Consider the following 23,665-nt stretch of genomic DNA (forward strand, 5'->3'; position numbering starts at 1 on the left):
GGAGCACAGGCTCCGGACGCGCATGCGCAGCGGCCATGGCTCACGGGCCCAGCCGCTCCGCGGCATGTGGAATCCTCCCAGACCGGGGCGCGAACCCGGTTCCCCTGCATCGGCAGGCGGACTCGCAACCACCGCGCCACCAGGGAAGCCCCCGTTGATGTTTTTCTAGCTGTTTTCCAGGTACTGTTTGTTCTTTCAGCTGTTCAATTGCCTACGTCTTCTTATTTAGGTTTTGGGTCTGTCTGTCTCAGGGTCTCTGAAAGGTGATTGAGAGGCTGTCTTTCATGGTGGCTTTGCTAGGTAGGAGTGGAGTCAAATCTGGACTCTTGTCACCTCTTGGTCTCTGCTGTCTCAGCCTCATGCATCCTTTAATTATTAAGGGCTGTTTTTGATGGTGACTTTTCATTTCCAGGTGGTGGTTTCTTATTCTGGGATGGTTCTTCCTCATGCAGTTCAGAATCGGTGATTGGTTCATTTCTTAAAACTTATAAGCTGTTGCAAGTTTATATTCTTCACTGGGACTTCACTTAGAACTGCTTGGTAAACTATTGTCTTTCCTGTAAATATTCCATCCAAAAATGGCTGCCAAGAAACCTGTCATATTTCTGCATTTGAAGGTATATCCTAATTGTGTAAGATAGATAATGCAAGATAATGCCAAATCTCATACTCAGTATTAACACATTATCCAAGAGGACAGGTGATCGTTAAAATGTGCTCACTACCTGGGCATCGAGGAAAATATTTAGAATCAGAGGAGACAGGTTTAGAAATGAGTTTGTAGTTTGCAATATACTACACTTCCTTCATCTCCTCAGATTGCCAAGTTCAGATGCTACTAACATGTGTCCACAAGGGCTGTCGCAGTCTGCCTTAGGATGACCAGTCCCAACTTAAATGCAGAATCACATTTGGCAGGCATGACATGGTAAATAGCACAAATTCCAAACTGCATCATAAATGGAGCCGTTTTTGGGTAATTGCACTACAGCAATTTCTCTACTTGCTGCAATGTAATGAAGAGTTTCCCCCACAATAGGAAGTTCCTGTCTTGTCAACATCTGTACCAGCTGTTACAACACAGCAGTGGTTTTCTATTCCTTAGCATTGTAATCTTATCAGCCTTAAGAAAACTCTTGTTGACTAAAGCTGCATTAGGTGCACCCAAGTTGAGGTACTGATCTAATCTACAAAATGAAAATATGCCCTTACTCCCCAGGACATGGACAGCCACCTTGTATAGTTAAGGTCCAGGTGATAACACAAAATAATTGTTTGCAAATTTAATTTATTTCCAATCACATTAAAATCGTTGTTGTCAAAGAAGGGAACTTCATTGTTAACATTTCTGGGACAAATAGTTTCATCTTCTGACCAGGATGGATGCCGATTTTGCATTGTTTTTCTGAATGAAGACTTCAAACATGCTCTGGTCTTTACATGACAAAGTTGGAGCTCGGGTATCCCAGCTGTGCTCTAAGCTGGTTTTAAAATACAGAGAGAGTATGTAGCATTGTGTTAGGGTCAAAGAAAATAATAAGAATAGAGAAGACTCTTTATTGTATGTTTTTGCTGTCTTTTGGATGGCTCCTGACTCATGAGGCGGTTTGACAAACAAATCTATTTTTATGTATTTTTTAATTAAATTTAAAAATTATTTTCATTTTGAAGTGACTGGAGACTCACATTCAGTTGTAAGAAATAATATGAAGAGAACCCGGGTATCTTTTACCCAGCTTTCTACAATGTAAATCTACCTGTAAATCTTTCTACAATGTAATCTACCTGTATTATCTACAATGATAATCTACCTGTAAACTATAGCAAAGTATCACCTTCAGGATGTTTACACTGATACAGTCAAGATACAGACCATCTCCATCACATGACTTCCTGCCTTCCCACAGCCCTCTTGTTCTCTGCTTCTATAATTTAGTCATTTCAACAATGTTGTGTAAGTGTAATCATACAGAGTATAACTTAGGGGGATTGCTTTTTTTTTTTCATTCAGCATAATTCAGATAAGGATTCATCCAAGTTGTATCAATAGCTTGTTTTTTCATTGACTATACTCTATGGTATGGATGTGTCACAATTTAACCATTCATCCATTGAAAGACATTTAGTCTGCTTCCAATTTTTGGCTATTAAGCATAAAGTGTCTATAAATATTTGTGTAGATGATATTGTGTGAACATAAGTTTTCATTTCTTTGCCATCAGTGTCTAGGAGTACAATTACAAGTTTGTATGGTAGCCACATACTTAGTTTTTTAAGAAACTACCAAACTGTTTCCAGAGCGGTTGTACTATTTTACTTGTTATTTATCGTGTTGCTGAAGGAATAGGAGAGGAGAACAACTTAATGACTTAACAACTTCTGACAACTTAATGACTAATGGGTTCCTTCAGGAAGTTGGCAGACCCAAAAGGAGACACGGGGTTTGGTGAGATTAAAATCACGGTTTTATAAACAGACCTACAGACATAGAAAACAGACTTGTGGTTGCCAAGGGGATGGGGGTGGGGGAGGGATGGAGTGGGAGTTTGGGATGAGCAGATGCAAACTATTATATATAGGATGGATAAACAACAAGGTCCTACTGTATAGCACAGGGAACTATAGTCAATATCATGTGATAAACCATCATGGAAAAGAATATGAAAAAGAACATATATATATATATATATATATATATATATATATATACACACATATATATCCGAGACACACTGCTGTACAGAAGAAACTAATGCAACATTGTAAATCAACTATGTTTCAGTAAAATAGATTTAAAAAATTTTTTTTAAATAAATTAAAAAAATGACAGTTTTGTTTTGAACGTGATGAGTTTGAGATGTCTGCGATGGAAACCCTAGTGGAGCTGGCCTGCCAGCATTTGGATGAACATCCACTGCTCAGCAGTGAGACTGGCAGAAGATGCAGATTGGAGATGTGTGGCCTGGAAGCCAGGAGAGGACACCAGAGTTGAGTGATAAGAATAGAAGGATGTAGAAGAATCCTGAAAATTAGAAGTTCCAGGGAGTAAGAAACTGAGAAAGAGTCCCTGATGTGAATTTCAGACAAACTGAGGAAATACAGCAGGTGCCCATGTCTAGGAAGCCAAAATAGACCCTGGTTTTAGGACACGCTATAGGTGGACCACTTCGGTGCTTTCAGTTTCGATGGACTGGTGATGACAGAAGCCATGTTTAAAATTGAACGTGGCCAAGACAGTGTAGACTGGTCTTTGATTCAAGTGGAAATCCATTCTGGGGAGGCAAAAATGCCTGCTTCCAATGGAGCAGACTTCCTCCCTAAATGTCACATTGTCCTTGGTCAGAATGACTGGAGAGACAAGCTTAAGGGTTTTCCCCAGAGTAGGAGGGAATCAACAAAATCTGGCTGCTTGTAGATGAAGTCCTTGTCTCTTAACCTTCATGACTTGATTCTTTAAAATTTTGCCAAAGCCATCACAGTGACTTAAAACAAGGGTAAATTTTCTTTCAAGGAGAATGTTAGGTTTAGGTATGTTGATGGAAATAATCAATAAACAATCTATAATAGGAATAGAAAGGAGTTTTGTTCTTGCCAAACTGAGGACGTTAGCCCAGGAGACACAGATCCAAGAAGCACTTGAATCGTGTTCCCCAGACTACAAAATAGGCCAGGCTTATAAAGGCAAAAACCACAGAGTTACGTAAGTTGCTTGTCAAGAATTATAATTGGAGCTGGCAAGCAGTAAGGGTGCTTGTTAAGCAAGGATTGGTTGGGGTCTGAAATGGTTGCATAGTTACAAGGGGAGACCTTGAGACCATAAGGTTGCAGCTGGCAGCTATTCACAGATACTGTTTTGAGAATGGCTGGTGGTGTCCTTCAGTCTGACACAGGTCAGAAAACTCATGTTCACAGGGATGCAGGAACGTGTCTGAAATTATGGCCACCCGGCTCCATTCTGAATGCCTGAACCACAGTTACTCCATTTTGATTTTAAAATGCATTCTTTTCCTTAATGGTTAAAGCAGATGTACGATGCATGTTTGACAGGCTGTAAGGGTTTGTTCTGGTTAGCATAAAGTTCAAGCCAAATCGTGTATAAGCCAGAATGACTTTCCCATACCTCAGTATGTGAAAAATTCTCCCATCAGGCATTAATAATGTTGAATGATCACATTAAATAATAAAGACATGATAATTTACTGATCAAAATCTAAGGAACTCATACCAGGCAACTGTTGAAATACATTACTTAAAATTGCTCATAGATCACTTTATCAGGAATCTCTAAAAGCTGTAATAACAACATACATCAGCTTTTAATGTTTCAATAATTTTTAGATACTCCCTTTATTTACATTGACTTTTGTTTCTTTACTAAAATTATCTGTGAAATAGTCAATAAAATAATGTTTATGATCAATATAATGGTATCCCCTTAATTCTGAAAGGATTCTAAGGGTTTTTTATAGAATGTCTTATTTTATAAGACAAGATAATTGTTTGATTAGCCCATGGATGGTAATGACAGGGAAAATGAGGTTGACATAAAAAAATACCATTAAAATATATTTGTCAGTAGGATCTAGAAAACAAATGAGTTAGAACAGCAAAAGAATAGTATCTAATTAACCCTAAAAACAAGAGGAAGACTGATGTTTTTCCCTAGACCATAAACTAAAAAACCACTTGCTTTTAAACCCGTCAGGAAGCACCTCCCTCCCCTACTTGACTGATAATTAGCCACAGTCTATCCCAAATCTTGGTACTTAAAGGCTTTTATAGCAAATGAGAAAATAGTAAAGTTAATGCCCCTGAACAGGAATTTAATTTGCACCAGTTTCATTCTGAGTATGACAAATCCATTCAATACACCCGATCTTTACGCAAAAATGATGTAAAATGGATGATTACATGGGTACAGTAATTGAACTTTCCCCCTTGGCTATGAGAAAATCATGTCTTTAGCATTAAGGACTCCTTAAAACAACTGAATTTCAATACGAAGAATGACCTCAGAGGTTGGAGGTTAATTTCTCACTTAATTTCTCCATTTTCTCCTGCTCCTACCTGTCATTTGGAGTCTGTGTAATCCAGTTTCTTTCGTTTCTTCCCCTGATGTCTCTAACTGTACCACGTTCCCACTGGAAGATGGGCTTGTCCTTTCTGCCTTAAAGGACACGTTATTCCACTTCTAAGTAGGTTAACTTTGCCACATAAATTTTTTCAGTTAGCGTGTGCCATACACACTTGATGCTAAAATATGTACTGGGGAGTTTGTCTTTACTTTTAAAAGTGTGGGGTTTCTGGCTTCACTCTTTGATCTTTATAAAGCCATATGGTTTTTCTGACCTTGGATAATGTAAAAGATATTTGGCAGTTGAGGATGTGCAAAGGCTGTTGAAAATCCATAGAGAAGTAACAGAACACTCTAACAGAGGACATAACATCACCTTCACCACCTAAAGCATCTAGATCTTTATTCTTTTGGATGTATCAGACAGGAGACTTGACTTGCTATCTATCAACAAAATTGAATATCAAATTCATTGCTTATGAGACTAAAATATTTTTCCCACTGTTAGAGAATTTTTTCCTGGCAGATTATCCATGTGTATGTCAAATGTACAACCAAACCAGTATAATTTAGTGAGTCCAGCATCCTAAAATCTCCTTCGCTGACTAGGCAAATAGGATTCAGTTCAGTACGTTGAAATTTCTCTGTTTAATTAAAATGTTAGGGTACTTGATTTCAAGGAGGTTAGGAAACCCAATCCAAACTTTTATGAGTTTTTATCTAATTTTAAATTCTATTTTACTTTAGTCATAGCTTCTGTCATGTTTAGTACGGGTAACTGCAAAATAAATTTTTAACATTGTGAGAAAGTAAGTAGCTTTACTCAAATATCAAGTTTGAAAAAAATCAGGTTGTGTAACTGTATAATTTGTCTATGTAATTTGACTGCTGAAGGTGATGGAGGGCATCCAACTTAGAGTATTTTATGTTTTATTTTTTCTATTCTCTGTCCGGATAACCATTCTATCTTTTCTATCCAGTGAAATGAGATATTTATGTGACAAATTTTAGTATATTCCATGCATTTTATTCTATCCGTGTTTAGGCCCAATACCATCCCAACAGCGAAGCAGTTTGAAAATGAGCCATAATATATTCTTCTGAGTAAATTTACACATATGTTATATGAATTTTTTTTTTTTTTTTTTTGCGTTACGCGGGCCTCTCACTGTTGTGGCCTCTCCCATTGCGGAGCACAGGCTCCGGACGCGCAGGCTCAGCGGCCATGGCTCACGGGCCCAGCCGCTCCGCGGCATGTGGGATCTTCCCGGACCGGGGCACGAACCCGCGTCCCCTGCATCGGTCGCGGAATCTCAACCACAGCGCCGCCAGGGAAGCCCTGTTATATGAATTTGAGAGTCATTTCACTAGTAGGAATATAAGAAGCTTCTTAATTTCCAAGACACACAATAAGCTTATTAGATAGAGAAAGAAGTTTTTACAAATGTGCTTTTCTCTTCATTTAAAATTGATTCTCAAAGCTTCAAAGGCAGGTAGAAGAGCCAAATCCCCACATTAGTGTGTTCATTGAGGGACATTTTTTAATGTTTTTTTTTGTGGTACGCGGGCCTCTCACTGTTGTGGCCTCTCCCGTTGCGGAGCACAGGCTCCGGACGCGCAGGCTCAGTGGCCATGGCTCACGGGCCCAGCCGCTCCGCGGCATGTGGGATCTTCCCGGACCGGGGCACGAACCCGTGTCCCCTGCATCGGCAGGCGGATTCTCAACCACTGCGCCACCAGGGAAGCCCTAGGGACATTTTTTTTCAGAGCACAATAAAATATTTTAAGAATGTGAGTCCATGAATTACAGGTCTCAGGTCAAAAGTAGATGCCATGCACTTTTACATAAGCTTGCTATATAATCATTCATCAATAATGTATCCTTAATATTTCCTCTATGCCTTCATGACTTTTCAGAACGAATACACAGTTGACATGAATTTTAAGGCTCACATGAGTATCATGAATGCCTGGCAGTGTTACAACACCACAAATTGTGTTATTTCCATCACACAATGACCAACATTTTTCATACTTTTGTAAATAAGGGAGCCAATGGGTTGCAGACATTCTGTCGTTAGAAGATAGCTATGTAACTCTAAGAAATTGTTTTTAATATTATTGCGACATATTAGTTCTAAATAATTTAGAAGCAATTTGGATTTTAAGCATGTGGTCTAGGAGGGCTCAAAGGACAGTGCCTTTTAAAGAACTCAGTATAGTTAACTAACATCAGTAACCAAGAATTTTAGGAATACCTGCTCTAAGGTTCTGCATGTAGTTTTCAAGGAAACACCCATGAGAACATGCACATTGACACGGCTTTAAATCCACGGCCTCCAACTTTGGTTAGAATGAAAATACTCTACTGTCACGTCCTTGGTTCTCAGTTGCAAAGGGGCTACTGGTCCATTTTAGCAGAGAATGGCTCAGCAGTAAACTGCTGTCCATGGGCTAACGCACCTGTGAAAGCTGTTTCAGAAAGTGACAGCAGGAAGCTGAGTGGAAAGAACCAGAAACTCCAGAAATAATCAGGTGGGCACAACAATTCCTGCTCCAACTGTGCCCGCCCACAAGCTGGGAGGCTTATAAATCCTGCGAGAGAGGCGGTCAAGAAGATGATAGAATTTTCCATCACTGTGGAATCTGCTGGAAATTCAATCTGACTTTTACAATTTCTAAGTCTTATCTCAAAATCAAATTTTAAACCTGCCAACCCAACCACCAGAATCCTCCTATTGAAAAAATAGTCATATTATGGATACCCTCAACCAACTGATTTATGATTCTGCCAATTCAGCAAAAGAAATGTGTTCAGTTTTATCAAATTGCAAGATTCTTTGAAGCCCTGATTTCTGCATACTTTCTACATCTCTAATTTCTTTATACTCAAAAGAATGTCCTTATCAATAGATTAAGTTAGTAGGTTACATCTTAATATTCCAGCTGCTCTGTACAATAAGGTTAATATATGATGTTCTTCACTTTTTTCTTTCCCCACTGGAAAAATAATGGCTAACAATTTGCCTTGAACTGCAAATCTGTTCTTTTGGCCATATGAGGCTATTTCTGGAACTTTCGTTGTAAAAACTGAGAAAGTCAAGGGTGGAAGTTACAAATTTCTAGTAAGTCACTGGTTCCAAAAGATGAGTTAGTTCTTCTCACAATTAATCCTCCAAACCAATATGACACAGTTGTTCATAGTCTGTGTTAGGTATGGCATGGAAAAAAAATGTTTTTAATCACCAGCCATAGATTCTGCTCTTCCAGTAACAGAATTGACAAGTAATTTTTATAAACACTTATTTGGGAAAATCTCTTTCTTGTATCACATATATAAAATATAAGATCTCACTATAGTATACTAATATTCTAAGAAATTGTTATGAAGACTAGCCAATACATTTTGTTGTCATTGAAATGACAGCAAAACAATCTTGGCACTCAGCATGTTAAAATGTCACTTTTTAAAAAATTCAAAATCAGAATTAATTGGTGTTGAGCCTTGTCGGTTGCTCTTGCGTAAATTATTCCAAGATCTATGTACCTCTTTCCCACAGGCTTTCTATAAAAAGAAAGAAAGAAATGTAAAATGTGTAGCGTCTCTTTGTTAAGAGATTGTATAAGCTTCTGTTCTGTTTCCATTAGAGAACAGTGAAAAATACAATCTCTTGGTGCCTCATTAAGTTAAGAGAGTTTCAGGTGGATATCATCTTTGCACTTTCCTCAGATTAACTGAGAGGGTTATGAATGGAGAATTGTAACTAATTGGTGTGATTAGTAGGGTCTGCTGGCCCTTCGCCAGCACCCACCTCTCAAGAACGGTCGTCTGGTCTTCTCCATAAAACTGAACTGTGGGTTGTGGATAATCCCCTGTGCCCACCTGCTTGATTGATGGGCAGACCAGTTTTGTGGTGGGGGCAGGAGACTCTCTCCTGAGCTGGGGAGTCCCTAAAACTGCCTTGTAAAGGCACCATTTATCAAGTCCTTGAAGTGAGTCTCCATCTCTTGGTGCCCTGAAATGTCCGTCTCATAGAAACTCTCAGTCAATTGGTGAGGAAGAGTCCTCATTTTGCCAAATCCTAGACGAGTGGACCTATAAATTCATTTCAAGTTTTGTACTATTATTAGTTATGGCTTAAGTGATTTAACATTATTATAAAGAACGACTGATTGGCTAAGTAGATAAAGAACATTTTTTTTTTTTTTTTTTTTTGCGGTACGCGGCCCTCTCACTGCTGTGGCCTCTCCCGTTGCGGAGCACAGGCTCTGGACGCGCAGGCTCAGCGGCCATGAGTCATGGGCCCAGCCGCTGCGCGGCACGTGGGATGCTCCCGGACCGGGGCACGAACCCGTGTCCCCTGCATCGGCAGGCGGACTCTCAACCACTGCGCCACCAGGGAAGCCCGATAAAGAACATTCTAAGGGCGATGTAGAGAGCATCTCCTAGGTAGCTCCACCTGACACAAACACAGCTTTTATCATCATCTCCTTTCCAAAATTTTTTTGCTTTTATCACCTTAAGTAGCATTTACTCACTCTATAGATAACCAAACACCAAACATCATTATCATCTTTGAGCCTTAGATATTAAAAGGGCAAAAATATTGATACTGGGGATATTTAAAGAAGTATGGTTTGTTCAGAGAAAATTATTTGAAATATAAATTTCCTTCTAAAATCTATATTTATAAACATTTTTAATCATATTTTTTAGCTAATTTCATCCAGGCGCAACTGTACTCACTCATTATTACCATTTGGCACTCTGAAAGTTGGTGGATTTATTTTATTTCTATCAATAATTACTATTCACGTGTGTATTCATTGTGAAATTCATTCTAATGGGATTCACTAGTTTATGTAGGATGCTCTCAACTCTTCAGGCAAGAACTTAGCACTCATTTCATTTCCTACTTTTAAAAATGAAATTCATGTGCAGTTAATGATGCGTTTAGTACAGTATCTGAAAGAGATGAGAAATTTTGCAGTCCTTCGAAAAATAGGAAGTCACTTTTAAAGAATGGGTTAATGCATGGTCAGAAATAAAATACTTATCCAGCTTTAAATTCTATTCAAAACCCACAAAGCTTGGAGCTTCCACATGAAATAATGGTTTTATTGCTGTGCTTAAATCATTTTTCCCTTTTCTCCAATAATATTTTTTAAAATTCACTGATTTATAGAAAACAACTCCAGATCTGTAAGCCTGAGGAGGTAATTTTAGAATGAGCTGAAGAGAAAATTTGAATTACTCATTTTCTTTTTCACTTGTTATTGTTCTTTGGGAAACAAACGCAGTGCAGGGACATTCGGGTTCATCTAGTCCTATTTGCTGTAGAGGTGAGCAAACCTGTGCCCAGAGAGACAAAGCCAATTACCCAAAATACACCAGATACTTAGCGAAGTCGAGCGGATAATCAGGTCTTTGAGTCTAGTGGACAGAGGGCCTGCATCCCAGCCAGGGGCCCCATCTTTTCCCAGATGTAATATAACTTATTCTTATGATTCTTTAATTTGAAAACAAACAACCCTGCTGGGCTTTTCTCTCTATGTAAATGCAAATTTAAAAAGGCACGTTTCTCTGTTAATAAAAGACCTTCATTTGTCTTTAAAATCTCTGAGTTAGAAAATTTAACAAATAGGCAGAACTTGTGTTTGGCATGCTTGTGGCTCCCTGGCCTGCTTGCTGATCCCTTCCCAGTGATGTTTATTCTCATATTCTCTGTAATCTAAGGACAGTCGCTCAGGAGCACGACATAAGGTGTATCCTTCTCAAGGGCATGTGGGATTCTGAAGATGCAGTCTCTTGAAGGAATGCCTTATAGTGATGGAATGTCAGATAGTCATGTGTATAATTTTAGATGAAGAATCCGCCTGTAGCTTCTTCCATGAGGCCACATCTATTTACGCATGTGTTTATTTATATCCCATCTTATTTCCAAAGGGATGTGTGGCCATACAACACCCCACAGGAGGCCAGGTTTCTGCCCAAGTTTAGGCAAGCCTTCTGCAATATTTAGAGACTCTAAGTGCATCATTAATTCTGAGACATCTAGATATTTTCAGTCATTAAGTACTACCAAGAGCTGCAGGACAGTCCCTAAGGTATAAATACAGAGAAAAATATGAATAAGTTATGAAAATCACAAGCAAAAAAAAATAGAGTTGAAAAAACACTACAAAGAAAACAAGAAAATTGGCTAAGTATCCAAACAGCCATATTTTTTAAAAAATGAAAAGTTTCTCTTCTACTAAAATCAATTCAAAGCCATGTCTTCAAAGTCTAATAAGCTCCTTTATACTAATAAGTACCAACATTTTGTCTCTCTTAGCAAAATATTAATGCAATGCAAATGGTATTTCTCAATCTTAAATAAATGTACTCCACTTGACTATAAATTAATAGGAATAGATCCAATTATAAGACTTTAAAATATTCCCCTTTTAAAAAAACAACTGCTAAATTATATAAATATTAAAATCTAGAAAGAAAACAGAATACATTATTGGGTCAATAACTTGCCATAAACGTCTCAAATTAATTATTAACTTCCTACAATCAACTAATTTATTTTGATCTACTAAAACATAAAGGATTCCACATAACTTATTGTTAATTACATCAGTTTCATCTGTAATGCTGTATATTTTCCATTGAGCTTTCATTAGAGCTATTTATATGTGTACTGTTATAAACATAGTATGTATTAGGTTTCTTCTAGAACTGCAGTCATCAAGGAGAAAAGAGTAATCAGAAGTGAAGTAGAATAAGAATGGTGTAATTCAACAGAGTGATAGAAATGGCAATCGGAAATAGTTGTCTGGAAATTAGTTCACCTTCCCTCTGACCAGTGTTTTCTCACACACAGAGTCACGGGCCCTAGTGTTCTCACGAATTGCCTGCAACAGGGCATCTCAAACTTTAGTATGCATAGCAAATGCCCTGAGTATCTTGCTAGAATGAAGTTTCTGAGTCTATAGGCCTGGGATGGGACTCTTGAGTCTCGATTTTTAACACTGTCTCAGATGATGCCAACCACTGATTTGCAATCACAATTTGTATAGCGGTGCTGCCGGGTGATAGGTCTCAAATGTGGTCCCCTTTCCACCTGCTACAGATTCATTAAATGGCTTACTTTGTCCTTTAAATGCAGAATTCTAGAGATGACCCCAGACCCAGTGACTCTTAAGTTCCAAGAGTCGGGCAGAGTTTTCAGCAAGCCCTCCACATGGCAGTCTCTGCCCAGCAAAGTTTGAGGAACACCGCTCCGTGGGGAATTCGCAGGTGTGTGCGTCTAACCCTAAATGTACGACATGAGAGTCAAGGGCAACTTTCTGCAAAGTAATTAGATGAATACAAGGCTACTAAAAAGATCCTGAGATATCTGTCATCTCGTCTCTGTGTGGTACTCTTACTCCTGGACCAGGAGCCCTCAGACTTCAGCATCCATCAGAGACACATGGGGGTCTCAGTAAAACCCACCCATTGATTACGTAGGTCTGGGTTGGGGGTCCGAAAAGTTGTGTTTCTAAGTTCCCAAGTGCTGCTGATGCTGTTGGTCTGGGGACATACTTTGTCCTGCATGACAGCATGATCTTGACAGTTCACAAAACCTAGGATGTCCGTGTCCTGTTGGATTTATTTATTCAATCCAAGTATCACTTGAAGATGAGTACACTTATTCAACACAAACTGCCCACAAGTTGAGACAGTCCATGGGGCTAAAGAAAGAATCATAAAATAGAATCTCTGCATTCTGGGATTCTGCTGTCCAAGGAGATAGGTCAAACTAACATGACACCATTCTGTGATACTTCAAGGAAGCACACAGCAAAGTGTTAAAAATGAGTGACCTATACCCACTCTAGGAGTTCCGAGAATTCAGTGTGGCCTGAATTAACTTGAATTGTTTTAATTAACAATATGGTTCTGAAGTGTTCCTGTTTGCAGTGATAGCAAATTGAAAGAACATTAGTTCAATCTTTGCTGACTTTTTGTCCCTTTCTATGGAGGCAATTATATCTCTTACAAATAATGATTGCTTTGTTCCTTTCTTTCCAATTCTTGCAATTTTAACTCATTTTATTTTATTTTCTATTTCCAATGTAATTTTTAAAAAAATGATGTAACATATCACATGGATCTAAAACAGGCCTGCTGTAGTGCATGACCTGAGTGTGCCCTTTTATATCCCATTCACAGGAGGTTTTAGGGAATGCTTCCCCCTGGGATCTCATGCACTTAGAATCTGATATGAAGGGCATTGAAATTATGCAATGCACAGCATTTAAAAAAAAAAAAAATTTAGATTTACATCTATCATGTCTTTTATGTTTATGTTTAAAGATGCACTGGGAAAAGTCTTATGGCCACTTTGTCCCCAAGCCATCTGGTTCTCACTTTCAACCCCACAAGGCTAACCCCTGCCTTTTGCATCTTTCTGGAATTTTTATGTCTATTAAAGCAGATATGAATATATAATGTTATTTTAGACCTTTTAAATAAAACGTTTTCATAAAATACACATTTCCTGTACCTTGATTTTTTTTGTTCACCTAAAACATATATATATCTACATATATATATTTTAGAGATTTTCCATATACTACTCAGCTATTTAATCCTTTCAAACTTTCTACTCTATAGATTCACCACTGCACAGATCATCATAATTTATACCAAATGTTAATAGTTATTATTGTTGTCATTAGTAATTAGATTTCTTTACCTATCTGGATACCCTCTATTGCATATTTCAATATGACCCTAATGCTAATCTAACCTTCAAATAAACAAAACAGATATATGAAGCTGTCTAGAAACAATCCTTAAAATTGGCATTCATGAATTGCTAACTAGCCAAGTTTTGATTTAGTATAATGTCTTAATTTTTCTGCACCAAAAAATAAATTCTTCAATCTAAAAAAATAAATAAATAACTAAATAAGTGCATTTCCATGTTATTCATAGTAATATGTCCTTATTCACTTTTGATAATGGTTGTTTGTCCATCTCTTTTTCTTGATCAATTTCACCAAGAATTTACCAGTTTTAGTAGTATCTAAAAGGAACCAAACTTTGGCATTGGTGATGGTCTCTGGGGTCTGTTTATTTTCTATATTATTAATTACTTCTTTCACTTTTTCTTTTTTTCCCATTGTTCCACCTTTCAAGTTTTGTTTGCTGTCATTTTTCTAATTTCTTAAAGTGAGTGTTTAGCTCATTGGTTTTATACATTCCTTTTTTCTGGATGTATCTAAATATCTATATAATATTTCTAACATACTCTAATATATCTTTATACTCTCTATGTGTTATTCACAATTTAAAAAACCCCCAAATCCATAATCCTGTCTTTAGCCGTATCCACAAGTTTTGAACTAATCAGATTATTTTAAAATTATATTCTATCGAAATGTTTTCCAAATTTAATTTTGATTTCTTCTTGGAGCCATGGATTATTCAGAAATATATGATGTATGTTCCAAAGGTTTGGGAATTGTTTGGTTTTCTGATTTCTAGCTTAACTCATCTATCTTCAAGAAGCATGTTTTGTATTATTTTAATCCTTAGAAATAATTTGAAACTCGGTTTACAGAGAATACAGTCTATTTTTGTAAGAGTTTTGTGCATATTGGAAATATGTGTTTTGCAGACATTGGAGATAATATTCTAGATACATCTGCTGGGTCTGCTTTGCCAATATCTTTTATGTCTTTATGGCTCGTCTTTGTCGTCTGCTTGTTTTATCAGTTACTCTGAAAGGTGTGCTATCATCTACTGTGATGTGAATTTTTCTCCGTACTTTTGTTCTTTATTTTGCACGTATATTTTGAAGCAATACTGTTTGATGAATTCAGATTCGTAACTATTACATCTTCCTGGTGAATTGAACTTTTATCATTTTGAAATGCCCCTCTTTAGTGCTACGTCCTGCCTTAAAGTCTGCTTGGCCTGATATTAATCTAACTACAAGGCCTTTTGATTATAGTGTTTCTGTGATAGGTCTTTTCCCATCACTTTACCTTAACTTTGTATAATCTTATATAATCTTCATGTAATCTTTAGGTGAATCTCTTGTAAACAGCATAGAATCGGTGTGTGTGCGTGTGCATGCACGAGCTTTAATTCAGCCTGACAATTTTTGGTCTTTTAATCGGAGTCCTTTTATACTTAATAACTAATGTATTTGTGTTTAGATTTGCCATCTTGCTATTCACTTGTTATTTCTAAGTTCTTTTTTTCTCTGAGATTAAGTTTTTTAGATTGTTCTGTTACTCTATCCCCCATTAGCTTTTTAATTGTACTATCTATTTTTTATTATTTTAATGATTGTCAGAGACACTGTAATATGCATTCTTGACTTATTAATACCTAATATAAATTGGCACTTTTACCTCAGTCAAGATACTTACAAAGACTTTACAACTCTTACTCAATTTAACCCTCACCCAAACTATGTTTTTGCTGTTTGTTTTGATTCTAAATTCATTTTTCATTCCAGAAGTTTTTTAAAAATTTTATGTAGTTAATCCTTATTTCATTTACCCAAATCTTTACCTTTTTCTCTTCACTCTTCCTGCATCTCTAAACCAACATTTTGGAACTCTTTCCTTCTGCCAGAAGGACACTTTTTTTGTATTTCCTTTAGTGAAAATTTAAGGATGATGAACTGGATTAGGTTTGTTTGTATAAAAATAACTATTATTTCACCCTCATCTTTAAAGGATTTCTTTGTGGGATATATAATCCTGGATTTGGAGTTATTTTCTTTCAGAACTTCAAACATGTTTTTTTCTTGATTCTATTGTTTTCTCTTAGAAGCCATGTATTTATTTTATCATTGTTCACTTGAAAATAATCTGTATTTTTTCCCCCCTCTGGTTGCTTTTATGGTTTCTCATCTCAGTGGTTTCAGCTATGTTACCATGATGTTATAAAGCACTATCTAAAAATTACATATTTTTCATGCTGTTGCTCATATACAACAACAGCATGATTTCTTTTATTGGCAGCTCGATTTCTTTTGTCATTTTCAGAAAATTATTAGAAAGAAGAAAAAATTATTTCTTCAGATATTGCTTCTGTCCCGTTCTTTTCTCTCCCGTGTTTTATTCTGGACATTTTCTTCGAGTGTATCTCGCAATTTTTTTAATCCTCACACTTTTTATACATATAACAGTTCATGTGGATTTCAAGGGCATTGTGCTGAGTGCAAAATGTCAATCTCAAAAGGTCATATATCACATGTTTCCATTTATGTAACATTCTCAAAATGGCAAAATTATATAGATGGAGAGCAAATTAGTGTTTGCTAGGGGTTGAGGAAGGTGGAGAAGGGTGGGAGGGTATGACTATAAAAGCACAGCACAAGGAGATATTTGTGGTGATGGCACAGTCTGTATTTTGATTGCAGTGGTGGTTACACAAACTACACTTGTTATAAAATCACATAGAACTACACATAGACATTGTACCCAGTCAACCTCCTGGTTTTGCTATTACACTATAATTATGTGAGATGTAACCATGGAAGGAAACTGGGAGAAGCTACAGGGACCTCTCTGTACCATCTCTGTGACTTCCTGTGAATCTATAATTATTTAACAATGAAAAGTTCGTTAATTAAATCAAAAGCCAAGATAATTTTTACTGCTAATGACTGCACCACGACCCAAATCTGGTATTATATAATTAACATACTGAATAAACAGCTTTTATTTATGCAAACACCAAATAATAATGGGAAAATATTCCTTTCAGAATAACATCAGAAAGATAAACTATGTAAGATCAGCATAACAAAAATGACAATATCTGTATGAAGAAAAGGTTTAAAACTTTTAAAGAATGGAAAAATTATGACCATGTCCATCAACAAGATCCAATATCACAGAGATGTTTTGTCTTCATTCAATATGTACATATAAGATTATTCCCCCGAAATTACAACAGATTTTTGGCAGGAATTAGTTAACGTTGTTCTCAAGTTCATGGGGAAAAAACAGAAATACAAAATACTGGAATAATGAAGACTAGTTAAAAATCATAGGACAATGAAGAGGGGTCATTCTAACAGTTATTAGAACATATTACAAAGCCTCAATAAGTAAAGCAGTTGGTTACTGCCATGTGTATAAACAGAAAAAAAAAATTATAGAACAGAAAGGAAAATCTAAAAATTGGGTTAAACTTATACAACATTGTATATTTTTTTTAAAAGTCATCTCAATCAGTAGAGAAGGGAGTTCTGCATATGGGGATGGTGGGTTCAGATATTCAATTCTTCTAATGAAGAGGACAATAAAAACTGGGGAAAAATCTTAAAAATCAGACAGAAGTTATCAAAGATCTAACAACGCAATGAAAAATTACAATGCCAAGATATGAGATAACAAGGAAACACTGGAGGTGAGCTGGGATATGGGGTGATTTTACAGCTAGAAGCATCTTCGGGTAAGCAGACTATGTGTCCAAGAGTCTGAGAAGCAGAATGGCAGACACCACAGAGCTGTAGGGCTGGGAGGATGGAGTTCATGGGAAAAGCACGATCAAAGACGTGGGCATGGTTGTCATTGTAAGGGAGGTAGTTTTCTTTGGCGACTTTGTTCACCATTCCTTCATAATCCACCAAATCAAGCCCCTTCCAGTGACCCCCCCCACACACACACCCACTGACATCACCTGATAGGTGCCAGCACCCTTACACACTCCATTCCTACACCTGAATTATTGGTGCTCCTAATTTCGGTCATCGTTATACTTTGGAAGCAGACGCAAATGCTGAATGCTGCTAATTTCAAGGCTAATAATAAAATTCCCAAGACCTGGCACTTGAGCATTAGATAAAAATTGAATGATAGTAAGAAGTTTTAGAGCCTGGTGACATACTCCATCTATCTGACTGCAACCACAATTAGATACTGAAAATTCCAACACTGAAAGAGGAAAATGAAGAAAAAAGGAGTGAAATGAGGGAGGGGAGGAAGAGAGGGAAAGAGCAGGAATCAGAAAGAGGGAGGAAGGATGTTGAATGATGCCTCTCCAGGACAGCAGAGTTCAGGCCACACACCCCCTCTCCCGCCCCCCACCCCCCGCCGCGAATAACAGAGTATAATCTGCAAAAATGCTGAGTCACCATGCTGGACACCTGAAACTAATATAATATTATAAATCAACTATATGTCACTAAAAATGAAATAAAATCCATTAAACCAGAAAAAAGTGTGCTCCTTCTTATAGCTCAGTAGTATTCCATGGAATAAATGGGCTAGTATTTTTTGTTAACCATTCAGCTATTGAAGGGCATTTTAATTGTTTCCAGTTTTTGGTTATTTCAAAGCGATCTGCTGTGAAGATCCACGTACAGGTTTCTGTGTGAACAGAGGTGTTCATTTCTCTGGGATCAATGCCCAGGGGTGTGATGGGTGGGTCGTATGCTAAATATACGTTTAATTGGGGAAAAGATTCCAAAACTGTTTTCCAGCATGGCTGAATCAGTTAGAGGGTAAGGGTAGAAAACATCCCTTTACCCACCCCGGTTTATAATATAATTGTCTGCAATATTTCCTCTATGTCGTACATTGAGAGGCACATCAGACCATCATAATTTTCACTTCACGTGTCAAATATGACTTTGAAAACACAACAGGAGAAGGAAAGACTATTGTATTTAATGATGTTTTTACTTACTGAGTGCTTCCTTTCTTCCTCATGTTCCAAGGTCCCTTCTTTCATCATTTCTTTTCTATTGAGAGAACTTCCTTTGAGTACAGGTATGACACATTCTCTTAGTTTTCTTCATTCAGGAAAAGATGTTTTTCTTTGTCTTAGTTTTCAGAAGTTTAAATATGATGTATCCTGTTTGGGTTAATTGGTCTTTGGCCAAATTTGGGAAATTTCCAGCCATTATTTCTTTGAGTATTTTTTCAGTCCACCTTCTTCCTCTTCTGGTGTCCAGTGAGGCAAATGTTAAACCTTTTGTCAGAATTCTGCATGTCCCAGAGGCTCAGCTCATTTTGTCTTTCAGCCTATTTTCTCTCTGTTGTTCAGACCGGCTCATTTCTGTTGTTCTGTCTTCAAGTTTACTGACTCTTTCCTCTGTTCTCACCAATCTGTTGCTGAGTCCACCCATTGAGTCTTTTCTTTGTTACTGTATTTCTCAGGTCTAAAATCTGTTTCTTCTGGTTCAACGTTAGGATGGTATATTTTTTCATTTTGTTTCAAGTGTGCTTCATTGCAGCAATTTTCTGTTGGCCGTTGGGACATCTTTTTCAGATAATTCTACCATCTGTGTCCTCTCGTTCACATGGAGATTTTCCTGGTTCTTGATGTGACTGATTTTGGGATTGAATTTTGGGACACTCTGGGTGTAGTGTTATGAGGCTATGGATCTTACTTAAATATTCTGTTAGCAACAATCCCACACCACTGGGAGAAGGGTGGGTCTGGCTTGTTACTTCTAAGGTGAAGGCGGAGTCTCAGTTCCTGGCTTGGCCAGGGTGAAGGGGTACTTGTTACTGCTGGAGGTGGGGGGGTGGTCAGGCTGACAAGCAGAGGTGCCCTATTACTGTCTCAAGTGTGGCTTCAAGGATATCATGGGAGGAGGAGCCTGTGTACACTGGGAAGTGGTAGGACTCCTGACTCCCTGGGTTGGGGTCAGGGGGCACAGGGAAAGACAAATAAATCTGTCTGCCCTTGGGATGGTTTGTTTCATATGTCAACCTGACTGGGCTCCAGGATGCCCAGGTAGCTGGAGAAACATGATTTCTGAGTGTGTCTGTGATGGTGTTTCTCGAAGAGATTAGCATTTGAATTGGTGGGTTGAAGAAACCGGATCGGCTTCCCAATGTGAGTGGGCCTCATCCAAACCGTTGAGGCTGGAATAAAACAAAAGGGTAGTAGAAGGTGAAATTAGTTCTCTATGTTTGAACTGAGACATCCATCTATTCCTACCCTGGACATCAGAGCTCCTGGTTCTCAGGCCTTTGGACCTACACCATCAGTTTCCCAGGTGGCAGGTAGTGGGATGTCTCAGCCTCCATAATTGAATGAGTGAATTCCACATAATACATCTCCTTCTATATATCTCTGTATATTGCCTAGTGGTTCTGTTTCTCTGGAGAACCTTGGCCACTACATCCCTCTTCTTTCATTTCCTGTCACTCATTTGTTGCAGATGATACCCCTGCATGGCACTTCCTTGTGTGTCCTGGTGGCCTCACCTGCCTCTTGAGCACGTGGGTGCTAGAGCATCAGCTGACTCCTGTCGTGGCTGGCACATGGACCAGGTGCGGAAGCCCAAGCATCCCTGAAGGTTGAGGCACAAGGAGGTTTATAATTGAGAAGTTAAGTGATGCTGTAGTGCAGGCATCCAGGGCAAGGCTGGAGGCAGGTGGGCACATAAACTGGACCTGTTGTGACCCCAGATGTAGATGGCCTGGAATTCCAAACTAGAGAATGTGCTTCCTAATATATTTGCAAATGAACAGTCTCAGAAATATTCTAAGCATGAAAGGAACATGGTTTTCAAGACCAATTCTAGAGAAATGTCTAATAATTGTGAGACAGATATTTAAAGAATAAAATGTTGGAAGAAAAACATTCTTTTCAGATGAATTAGAGGAAACTACAACAGTTGGGATAAGAAGTAATTAGGCCTAAACTACAATACCGAATCCATTCTTTTCTTTTTTTTTTTTATTTCAGTATTTCATTCTTAAGTTGTTTTCAGTATTTAAGCAATTGTGTTTGTTTCAGTACAAGTATCTATGTACCTATAACATGCTTACTGTCTTTTACTAATTACAAGCACCTGAGGTTCATCTGAATTCTATTAGCATTTTAAAGTATTTCTTTTATTTTTACATAAGCCCCAACGTTTATTAAACTCTACAGCTCCTGGCTAATATAGTTAGAAAATGAGATGTACGTAATTAAGTTGATTTTTACATCGCCGCCAAATCTAGGAACAAGCACTCGGAACACAAGAGGGAAAGAATCTGTACAATAATTTAAAGGCACCATAAATGCTGCACTCAGCTTATCCAAGTGTGCAGCTTCTGTCCTGCCCTTGATTCATTGATAAAAAATTGGGGAACGATATTCATAATCTCACTGGAAACTGCTTTTTTTGTTGTACCTCCAAGAGTGACCCATTCATATATTTTACATTCCAGGACTTGAGTTGGACAAATCAAATAGAACTGAAAATAATTTGGTAAGAGACAGCTGCGACTATTTAAAAGCATGGCTATTAAAACCCTTTCCATTCTTTCATTCCAGATGAACGTAATCATGCTTTATTTATGTGGCAGAATTGATTAGCAGTCTGTTAAATGTACATTTACAGTATTCCTTTAATTCCAAAAATAATCACCGTCTCTTCACACCAGATAAATCTAAGTTCCTCCAATTTTCTCAACTTGTAAATGATAATAAAATTATCCATTTTTTTCCAAAAAATAAAATTGATTAAATTATAAGACATGTAAATGTTTATCTCAAAGTAACATGTTTTTCATAGCCTCCACAACGTTTCCACTTTCGATCAACAGGAAAGCCATACCATCCATTCGTAGCCTTGCTTATCTTATGTTATGGAAATTATCATTATTATCAAGATCGTTATTATTATTTTGGATATTCAAGTTCTCCACCAGTGTTGTTTTTGGACCCAGGGAGAAATATGTTCTTTCAGCACTTAAATTCCTACATTCAAGTGAATATCCACTAGACTCCAGCAAAGATTTTCATCAAATGAACATTTGTTCCATCCAGGCTTCCAAGTGAATTTAACATTTTAATACTACTTCGAATTTATTTTTAATCACTTCTTTCATTTTATAATATTATTTTAAAATGATAGTTCATATCATTTTTGAAACTACCTAAACTCTGCACCCATTGGCTGCCACAATCACTGCTAAAGAAGGACCTTGAAGTAATTTTTGTTTGTTTTTATCTAAACAACAGAGGACAAGGGTGACATCAGCTAGGAGTAAAAGCATCCTCTTCACTCTTCACACCTCCTCTTTCCCAGAGACATGGCATCGTGTCAGGAATAGGCTTCCATATTTTTTCTAAGACTCTCGCTCCAGAACAAAAATTTTCTGTGACACTCTATTTGCTGCAAGGATAAATTCAGATTTCTTACTCTGATGTTCAAGAACCTGGCAAGCCCATCACGCAGAATTCCACTTTGCCCCAAAGTGAATTTCCTGATCCAGCCCCAGTGATCTAGTCACGACAGACAGGACAACTTGGCATATACTGATCCCCCTGCCTGAGATTCTTTCCCCTAAATATGTCAGTCCTACTCACCTGTCTTAGTCCATTCTGGCTGCTATTACAGAATACCACGGCTTGGAAGTGTCTAAACAACAGAGATTGATTTCTCCCAGTTCTGGAGCCTGGAAGTCCAAGGTCAAGGCAGAGGCAGCTTCAGCGTCTGGTTAAAACCGGCTTCCTGGTTCATAGACGACATCTTCTCACTGTGGCTTCACCTAGAGGAAGGGGTGAGGGAGCTCTCTGTGGTCTCTTTTATAAGGACACTGATCCCATTGTGGCAGGTCCACCCTCATGACCTCATTACCTCCCAAAGGCCCCACCTCCTGACACTATCACCTTGGGGGACAGGGTGTGAACATGAATTGGGGGGGACACAGACACTCAGCCCATAGCACCCTCTCCTGAGCCTTGTCTGTGGAGTGGCGGACACACTTTTCACAGGAGAAGGGTTTGCTCTGGGACAACATGGGGACATCTGACTCCCTTGACTTGATTAGAGTTTGGAAAGTTATTCAGAGCATTAGAGGACATTATCCTTTTAGGAAGACATTTGAGTTTGCCGCAGTTTTGTAGCCACCTGGCCCCAGACCCTTCCAGTGCACTCTCAGTGGTGTCTGTGGGAGATGCTCCTGATGCATCCTTAGGCCTCTGCTCCCGTGTCTTCCCAAAGCAGCTGCGGCTCCAGCCCGGCTCCCCGGGGAGACATCGGGGTGTTAGAGCCCCTGGGGACAGCCTCGAATGCTGGGAAATGATAGGTGGGATCTGGAGCACAAGCATCCCAGTATCCTTGCCCGAGGTGGGCGGTCCAGAGGTGTGTTCCTCCGTGTCTCCCAGAGACACCCCAGAACTGAGCATGGTCGTCCACAGAAGTGGTCCGCTCCACAAGGACCCTTGCTCCGTGTCCTCCCTTCGTTGTCTCTATTCCCCGCTCCCTTGATGGCACTTGCTTTTGCTCCCCCCCACCCCATATAAACTGTTGGCCCTCAAGTCCTCGTATGAGTCTGCCTCTTGTGAAACCCAACCTAAAATAGTCTCGAAGGTATGTAGAACCTCACCTTTACAAAGAGTTACACTTGTAGACACCTACACGTCTTGTTTTCCCTAATTACTGTGAACAGTCAATTCTGTGTGCTAATGATCCGTGTGTCTCTGTCCGATGGTCTCTGATGGAAAGAGGAAGAACAGGAAACAGGTTGTCAGAAGACCTGGGTGCTAATGCCTGCAAACGCCATTCATCAGCCTCATGATATCAACGAGTCACATGCTCTCTCCGGACTGTGGCTTCCACATCTATAAAT

At 38.4% G+C, this 23,665-nt stretch overlaps 1 pseudogene; it reads right to left on the reverse strand.

Annotated features, from left to right (window-relative positions):
• LOC102980233 (eukaryotic translation initiation factor 2A-like) overlaps nt 1–23,222 on the reverse strand; it is a 23,802-nt pseudogene extending 580 nt beyond the window's left edge.
• Nucleotides 23,223–23,665: the final 443 nt, after the last annotated feature.

Source organism: Physeter macrocephalus, chromosome 11 (assembly GCF_002837175.3).
Source record: "Physeter macrocephalus isolate SW-GA chromosome 11, ASM283717v5, whole genome shotgun sequence".
Classification (NCBI taxonomy): Eukaryota; Metazoa; Chordata; class Mammalia; order Artiodactyla; family Physeteridae; genus Physeter; species Physeter macrocephalus.